Source organism: Bos grunniens, chromosome 23 (assembly GCF_055505025.1).
Source record: "Bos grunniens cultivar Pamir isolate PY7600 chromosome 23, Bosgru_T2T1.0, whole genome shotgun sequence".
Lineage (NCBI taxonomy): Eukaryota > Metazoa > Chordata > Mammalia > Artiodactyla > Bovidae > Bos > Bos grunniens.
The window spans coordinates 44681484-44691323 of NC_141187.1; positions in this window are offsets into that span (position 1 = coordinate 44681484).

Below are 9840 nucleotides of genomic sequence, written 5' to 3' on the forward strand. Positions count from 1 at the left end.
TAGGGGAGAATTCCACTCTTTCTTTTCAAGAAGTAACGTTAAAGACATCCCTACCTTCTTTACAGAAGAGCCATACCATTCCCTGGGAAGTCTGTCCATCTACTCAAGGCACCAAGATTCTCTCCAATTGGAACTGAGTAGAAGAAACTGGGGAAAGACTGTCATTTATTTTAAAATTAACCTAACGAATTTGAATTTCAGGCTTAACTTGAAAGGGCAAAAATATTTGATTAATCCCTTTGAACTTGAATTTTAAAATTTTAGATTTCAACTTCTTTGAGATTTTAACTTTCAGACTTCAGATCCATGGTGGACATTATGATAGGAGGAATGTGTTATTGGCATGTTTTTATCATTATGATACCGTTTGAGCTCATGATGGAGCCTCTAATAGATGACACTGAATGACCTGACTGATGACTTAGGATGGGAACTAGACCAGGGAAAGGAGTTTTTAGCTTTCCAGAATCTTGGAGTTAATTGGAGAGGGGAACAGGAAATGAATCTAGGTTTTATGAGATTCTAGGTTCAAAATCTAGGTTTTTTGATACTTATATAATATGTGACTCTTTTAAGAAAAAGAACAAAATTGTGAATATGAAATTATACGTGAAAGTATATATGTATTTAGAATGAGAAAAGAAATCATAAAAAATTATAATTTTAAAAAGCTTACAGGTACCTCAAATATCACAAATCCAGAAATCAACATTAACATTATTTTTAATCAGTTGCTTGATCCTATATATATATATATATATATAATAATTATTTTTTTTTTGCTACCTACTCTTTGTTTTCTCCACAATGTTTTCTAATATTTTGTGTAGCAAGAACAGAAAAGTAATCCAGTCTTTCTTCTGGCATGGTTAATTAAATTTTCCTCAGTTGCACATTTTTCCTCAGCAGTGAAGCATCATTTGGAGATGTAGAGCTTGACCTTGAATCATATCTAAAAAGGAGAATGCTTTCTGCAGGAACTCAGTTTCCCAAAGAAAAAGGCAAAGGGATGACTTCTAGAGTCACCGATCTGATGAGTGACCGCTCCTCCCCTGAGGATGAATGGGTGAGGGGAGAAATGGAAAAATCCCTCCTCTTAGAACCAGAAAAAATGGCAGTGTAATGAGCATTGTCCCCTACCTGCCTCAGCTTTTTATTCCTGTAACCTGGAGGGCTTAATCATTTAGTCTATGATCACAAAGAGTGGGGTTGGCCCCCTTCAGGGAGAAGACCCAACTGATCAGGGAAGACCCACTCCCACCTTCCTTCCAAACCAATCCTTCCTCTTCTGTAGCTCCTCTGAGCAATGCTGGTGAGCAGCCTTGATTTTGTCCTCAGAAAAGTTCCCAAGTGGCTCAGAAGGGCAGAGGTAGACTGACCTTGAAGCTAACAAGATCTAAGCTCCAGAGTCCATCAGCTGTGCAGGTCTCTCTGGGGTCTCGTGTATTCTGTGGCGTCTGCAGTGGGATCTTTATTTGCCTTCTCAAAAACTAACAAAAATCTGGGCTTTGTATTACCCAAGGCATCTTTTTTGCTTTGGGGAAATTGGAAGATGTTACAGAATTAATAGAAAGACAATACTTCTGACATGCCAAGTAGGATTATGCTTTGAGATTTCAGCCCTGGGAAGCAGGCTAGGGTCTTAACGGTTGACTTTCTCAGGGCCTTTATCCACCACCCTCTCCCCTCATCCTATGTCTTCTTCCTGCTAAATTCCTAGTGCTTTCATAGGTCCTGAGGTACTGGCTGGCACTCGGAGTGCAATTGCGCATCAAAGGATACTATCAAGAGAAGGAAAAAACCACCCACAGAACGGGAGGAAATATTTGCAAATCGTGTATCTGATAAGGGATGGATGTCAGAATAATGTGTATAAATAATGTTCACAACAAAAAAGCAAAAGCAAAAAGCTTGCAAATAACTCAGTTAAAAAACGGGCCAAGAGGGAATTCCTTGGCGGTCTAGGACCTTCCAATAAGGGAGTTTGGGTTCAGCTCCTGGTCAGGAGCTGAGATCCCACCTGCCTCAGAACCAAAAAACCAAAACATAAAACAGAAGCAGTGTTGTAACAAATTCAATAAGGATTTTTAAAAAAATGGTTCACATCAAAAAATCTCTAAAAAAAAAAATAGGCAAAAGACTCAAAAAGACCCTAAAGAAGATACAGAAATGGCCAATGAGCAATGAAAAGATGCTCAACATCATTAGCCATTAGGGAAACACAAATCAGAACTACAATGAGACGTTACACCCATTGTGGTGACTATTATCAAAAAGCAAAATAACAAATCTTAGTGTGGTGTGGCGCTATCAGAGCACTCATACAGTGCTGATGGGAATGTGAAATGGTGCAGCCACTGAGGAAAACAAGTTTGCAGGTCTTCAAAGAGTTAAACACAGAATAATCACAGGACCCAGCAATTCCACTTCTGGGTAGATACCAAGAAAAAAAAAATGGAAAGAAGGGACTCAAATAGATATTACTATACCAATGTTCATTGGAGCATCATTCACAATATCTGAAAGATCAAAGCAAGTCAAGTGTTCATCCACAGAGGAATCAATAAATAGCACAGTGGTGTAAACATACCACGGAACAGTATTCATCCGTAATTAGGAAATTCTGGCACATGCTACAGTTTGGATGAACCTTGAATACGTTATACTCAGTGAAACAAACCAGAAACACAAAGGACGAATACTGCCTGAATCCATCAATAGGAGTTATCCAGACAGAGAGATTCCTAGAGACAGGAAGTCGAATACAGGTAATCAGGAGCTGAGGAAGGGGGCAACGGGAACTTGTTCCATGGATGTGGAGTTTCTGTCTGGTGATGATAAAGTTCTGGAGATGGACAGCAGTGATGATTTGACGACAATGTGAATGTACTTAATGCCAGAGAACTACCCACTTAAAATGGTTCAGTTCAGTTCAGTCGCTCAGTCATCTCCGACTCTTTGTGACCCCATGAATCGCAGCACGCCAGGCCTCCCTGTCCATCACCAACTCCCGGAGTTCACTGAGACTCACGTCCATCGGGTCAGCGATGCCATCCAGCATCTCATCCTCTGTCATCCCCTTCTCCTCCTGCCCCCAATCCCTCCCAGCATCAGAGGCTTTTCCAATGAGTCAACTCTTCTCATGAGGTGGCCAAAGTACTGGAGTTTCAGCTTCAGCATCATTCCTTCCAAAGAAATCCCAGGACTGATCTCCTTCAGAATGGACTGGTTGGATCTCCTTGCAGTCCAAGGGACTCTCAAGAGTCTTCTCCAACACCACAGTTCAAAAGCATCAATTCTTCAGTGCTCAGCCTTCTTCACAGTCCAACTCTCACATCCATACATGACCACAGGAAAAACCACAGCCTTGACTAGATGGACCTTTGTTGGCAAAGTAATGTCTTTGCTTTTGAATATGCTATCTAGGTTGGTCATACCTTTCCTTCCAAGGAGTAAGCTTCTTTTAATTTCATGGCTGCAATCACCATCTGCAGTGATTTTGGAGCCCCCCCCCACAAATTAAGTCTGACACTGTTTCCACTGTTTCCCCATCTATTTGCCATGAAGTGATGGGACCAGATGCCATGATCTTAGTTTTCTGAATGTTGAGCTTTAAGCCAACTTTTTCACTCTCTTCTTTCACTTTCATCAAGAGGCTTTTGAGTTCCTCTTCACTTTCTGCCATAAGGGTGGTGTCATCTGTATATCTGAGGTTATTGAGATTTCTCCTGGCAATCTTGATTCCAGCTTGTGCTTCTTCCAGCCCAGCGTTTCTCATGATGTACTCTGCATATAAGTTAAATATGCAGGGTGACAATATACAGCCTTGACGTACTCCTTTTCCTATTTGGAACCAGTCTGTTGTTCCATGTCCAGTTCTAACTGTTGCTTCCTGACCTGCGTATAGGTTTCTCAATAGGCCGGTCAGGTGGTCTGGTATTCCCATCTCTTTCAGAATTTTCCACAGTTTATTGTGATCCACACAGTCAAAGGCTTTGGCATAGTCAATAAAGCAGAAATAGATGTTTTCTGGAACTCTCTTGCTCTTTCCATGATCCAGCGGATGTTGGCAATTTGATCTCTGGTTCCTCTGCCTTTTCTTCCAGCTTGAATGGTTAGTGGTAAATTTCATGTTATGTATGTGTGTGTGTGTGCTAAGTCATTTCAGTCATGTTCTACTCTTTGCAACCCCATGAATTATAGCCCGTCAGGCTTCTCTGTCCAGGGGATTCTACAGGCAAGAATACTGGAGTGGATAGCCATGCCCTCCTCCAGGGGATTTTCCCGGCCCAGGAATCAAATAGGTGTCTCTTACGTCTCCTGAATTAGCAAGCAAGTTATTTACCCCTGAGCCACCTGGAAAGCCCATGTTATGTATATTATACCACAATTTAAAAATGAAAAATAAAAAAGATTCCGGAAGCCATCTGGAAACAAAAATCCAATCCTGTTGGTTCTATTTACGCCTCTTTCAAGTAGATGTGCTTTTTCCTTCCTTAAGGCTGCTGGGAAAGTCCAGCTCCCCCTCGTGTTTACCTAGATTATTGTAGTAGCCTCCTTGTCTGTCGCCAGATGTTCATTCTTACTCTTTCTAATCTGTTCTCCAAGGAGCAGCCACTTATTGTTTGTTGTTCAGTCGCTAAGTTGTGTCCGACTCTTTTGCAACCCCATGGACTGTAGTCTGCCAGGCACCACTGTCCTTGGGATTTCCCAGGCAAGAATACTGAAGACGGTTGCCAGAGGGGCCTTCAAAAGTATAAACCCAACTGGGTCAGCCCCCTGCCTACTAAGCCAGCACACGGGGGAAGGTTGGAGGATTTCAAGCAAAGGGGTACCATAACCACCTTTATACTGTTAAAAAACATTGGCTTCTGTGGCGGGGAAGCTGGATTTGTAAGAATTCAAGAGAAGAGGTTCTCAAACTTCAGGGTCACCAGCTGAAGGGCTTGTTAATACCCAGATAGCTGGGTCCCAGGGTTCTGATTCAGTAGGTCTGGTGTGGGGCATCCCAGGCTAGGGTGAGGAATCTGCATCTCTAATAAGCTTCCAGGTGATGCTCTGATCAAGTTGCTTCTGGTTGATTCCAAACCAGGGAACATACTTTGGGAGCCCCTGGCCTGGAGTGAACAAAGCAGGAGAACAAAGCTCTCTGTGGCCTGGCCCTCCTCTCCCTCAAAGAGACTGCTTATGGAAATTCTTCTATTTTCTTAGATGCCTCATGTTCAGGACTTCATTCTCACAGTCCCATCTGCCTGGAACATTCTTCCTTTTCTCCCCTTTCCTTTCTCTCGGTACTCCCACTTTCTGCCTGGTTAACCATCATCCATCTTTCAAGAATCTGCTTATACAATGTGCGTGCCTTTTTTTTTTTTTTAAAGCAACTTTGAAATATAATTCACATATCATCTGGTTCACCCAATTAACACACACAGTTCATCAGTTTTTAGTATAGTCACAGATATGTGCAACTATTACCACAGTCAATTTCATTTAATTATTAACAGTAGAAGCATCCATTTTACTGCATGACAATTATAAAATACAAAATAAAAGAATAAAACCCAAAAATTATTATCATAAAAGTCAGAATAATGACACTTCTGAGAAAGTATGAGAATGTGATCAACATGGACGCAAAGGAGTCCCTAAAGTCCTGATAACATTTCTTTCTTACTGAACTATAGTTGATTTACCATATTGTGTTAGTTTCAGATATATAGTACAGTGATTCAGTTATATATATACCTGAAATACATGCAGCCTATAAGGGAAAATGTTATAACCTATTACCTATAGGTTATAAGTTATGTTATATAGGTTTTATATATATATATATATATATAGGTTATAAGTTAAACCTATAAGGGAAAAAGATCTTCCCTGATAGCTCAGTTGGTAAAGAGTCTGCCTGCAGTGCAGGAGATCCCCTGGAGAAGAGAAAGGCTACCCATTCCAGTATTCTGGCCTGGAGAATTCCATGGACTACAGTCCATGGGGTCACAAAGAGTCAGACACGACTGAGTGATTTTCTCTTTCACTATAAGGGAAAAGAATCTGAAAAAGAAATACATATTTATAAATATAAATATATATAATAAAAACAAATATAAATATATATTTTTCTTTTTCAGATTCTTTTCCCTTATAGATTATAACAAAATATTGAGTACAGTTCCCTGTGCTATAGAGTCGGTCCTTGTTTGTTATCTATTTTTATATATAGCAGTGTGTATATGTGAATTTATCCTAATTTATCCCTACCTCCTTACTCTTTGGCAATCATAAGCACGTTTTCTATGTCTGCGAGTCAGTTTTAGACTAAATAGAAATCTTGTACTCTTTAGCTATCACCTCCCTATCTCCCCTTCTTGCCCTCTAACCCCCAGTAGATCCAGGGAGGGGGTCTGGTAATTTGCATTTCCCCTGGGTGATTCTGTTACACAGCAAGTTGAGATTCTCTATTTAAACTAGTCTGTGAAGGCAAGAACCACACTTGTCTCCCCATTATTGTGTCCCTGCACCCAGAAGGGCAGGGCAATGGTACTGTGCATGGATTAACAATCAATTAATTTTGTTGAATAAAGAAGTGATGCAATTTGACCAAGGTCACATAACCAGGAGATGAAAGCTTAGAACCGTTGTGTTTTTGCCTTGTCTGGTTTATCGTGTGAGGTTGGTAAGACTATCCCAGTCCATTCAACAAGCATCTGTTGAGGAATTACTACCTACTCAGCATTTTTCAAAATTTGGCCAAATGTTCTAGCTTTGGTAATAATCTGTGAGGCATCCATGGATAGCTCTTAAAGATAATTAGAAGCACTTGGAGTCCAAAAAGAATTGGGGAAAACTGGACTTTATTAAACACCAGGGGGAGCTTTGTTAAGAAAGTACGGAATAGCAGACCACATTGAAGGGCAAGTCACCCCAGCATAAGGCACTTATTATTTTTAAGAATAAATTTGTTCAAAGTTGCCGGTACTGAATTTTTTAATAGACAACCTTTTCCCCCACTAGACTTTACTATCAGGATATTTTCATTTCCTAGGCATAATAAAATCACTTAAGATTGAAACAAGTTTTTAAAGAACACATTTATGGAAAAACAATTTTATAATTTCCTGAAATAATAAAATTCAGTTAATCACAAAACAAATGCATGGTAGCTAGGGCTACTTCCGTTTTGCACAATAGTTTCAAATTCTAAAAGGGAAAAAGTGAAAGATGAAACAAACACACTGTTCTTCCAGAATTCTGAGTGGTTGTGTGGAGTTCAAGAATTTCTATGTCAAGAATTACTAGAACGGTGATGCTTTTCTGATAAATCTTTGAGAATGTTGGAAGTCTAATCGAAAAAATATTAGGCACAGTAGAAGGAAACCACTCCTGTGAGTTTTATTAGCTTACTTTAGGGAAGGCAAAGGTTATCATTCTAGAGGAAACCGAGTTATGTGGAAGGGAGAACACACTGTTCATGGCCACGTTCATCATCTACTCATAAAGCCTCATTACTAAGGAAAAGCCTTCCTCAGTCATCCAACTTTAATTCGACAACACTACTTTAGTAGAAGTTCACACTCTTCTGCTTTATTGGAAGTAGATCTAATTCTGGGAAAGTGCCAATACTTTGCAGATGTCCAACAAGCAGCAAATGAATATATGGAATCAGCCACAAGTTTTCTCTTGAACTTTCCAAGAGCTGTAATCGTGTTCAAAGCTTCAAAACCGTGTTCAAAACCTACCTGTTTTGCATGAATTGGTTGCTATTAAAGCAAGAAATGGACATGAGTCTCAGTGAACTCCGGGAGTTGGTGATGGACAGGGAGGCCTGGCATGCTGCGATTCATGGGGTCACAAAGAGTCGGACATGACTGAGCAACTGATCTGATCTGATCTGAAAGCAAGAAAGATAATACAAAGCGAACACAAATTTAAAGCTACAAATGATGGACTTTCAGATCTAAGCCCAGTGTCCAGCCAGTCATTCTGGAAATATTACACTATTCAATAAGAAAAGGTTATTCTCGAAAATTTTAACTGTAAGTTGTTAATTTAAAAAGAGACTGAATGAATGGATGGATGGACTAAAGTGATTTTAGGCAGATTACTTAGCCCACCCATGCCTGTTCTCTGATTTTGAGCACGCAGATAGTAATAATACTTACCTTGCAAAGTTTCTGAGAGAGTTATGCATGCCCAGAACTTTGCAGACGTGTGGCAAATATTCACTGTTCAACAAACGTTCATTATTATGTACATACACTTATTTCCTTTGATGTTCCGCTCCACAATCCTTTATCTGCAACTCCGCCAAATCTCTGAAAATCCCAAATTTAGTGGTACAACCATGCCTGATGATGAAAGGCTGATCTGAGGCTTCTAGACCCATTTAGTGAAAATATTAATATGTTTCTCTGCTGCTACTATAATGTACATAAGTTTCTAAAATCTCGAAACTTCTCAATTCTAAGCTGCTTAGTCCCTCGAGGTTTCAAGGAAGTGGCTATGAGCCTCAAACATGATGCTAACACAATTCAGAGAACAACCAACCAACCTCTGATTCACAACCTGGCTTTGAATCCAGGATTGGTCATAACTTTGCATCCTCGGGACAGCTACTTGACTTCTTTAAATCCTCAGTGGTTGGTGGATGGATAATTCCTTTTATTGCACAAGATGTGAAACTCCTCAAATTCCTGCACCTCCCCACTCCACCATGTATCTTTCTCTTTATTCATCCTCATGAACAACCCATTTTTAGAGACTGCTGCATGCCTGAGTTGTTCAAGGCCATCCTCCCCCTACACGCTTCACCAACTGAACCACAGGTGGATGGCATATGAGCCAAATGAGAGAGTTCTATGGAATTTCAAGAATTAAGAGAATGGTTCAGATGAAGGGTCTGGGTTGATTTGTCAGTATTTTTTTTTCTATTTGTCCTTCTCTGACCTTCTGCCATTAGCAATTGATGAGTTAACTTCCCAAAGGGCTGCTGAGCTACAGCATAATGCATAAGGGTATAAATGGTATAAATGCATAAAAGTATAAATGTCTAACAGTTTAAGGTGGTGCTGGTTTTAATTCACATATAAATTAGAAGGAGGAAAAAAAGTTTCACCTCCTATCATTATTAGCTCCAAAAATCAGAAATAGAAAGTTGGAGGATATGGAGGAGGCAAGATTCAAGGTGGGTTCATTGTCAATCAACCAACCAACCAACAAGTTTGCCTGAGCTCCGTGTGTTCCGCAGAAGCCAGTTCCCATCAGAGTTACAAATGAGAGTTTAGTAGTGAGCTCCGGTATGTGGGAACAGAGGAGAGGGACATCAAGTCCAGCTGGGGGTCCAGGGCTAGAAAAGTAGGCAAGAAGCCTTTCCAATAGAGGTCACCGTGAGCTGGGTCCCAAGGTTAAGCGGCAACGAACCACATGAGGGCCTGGGGCATACAGGACAGACATTCTCAGTTAAACACGAAACAACTAGATTGGGAGGGAGGGATGGCTTCTTCCAGGGATTGCAGAACCTGAAATTCAAACCCTGGTTCCATTACTTCTTGACACAGGACCTTGAGAGGGGTAGGTGGGATCACGGCTCCCTAAAGACATCCCTGCTTAATATCTGTGTCCTGTGACTATGTTATCTTACCCGGCAAAAGGGACTTTGCAGATGTGATTAAGTTAAGGATCTTGAGACGGGAGATTATCCCGGATTATCCAGGGGTGCCCAATGTAATCACAAGGGTCCTTAGAAGGGGGAGCAGGAAATCAGAAAAGAGAGAAGGAAAGGTGATGATGGAAACACAGGTCAAGCGATACGGTCAGGAAGCAAGGAACACTGGCAGCCTC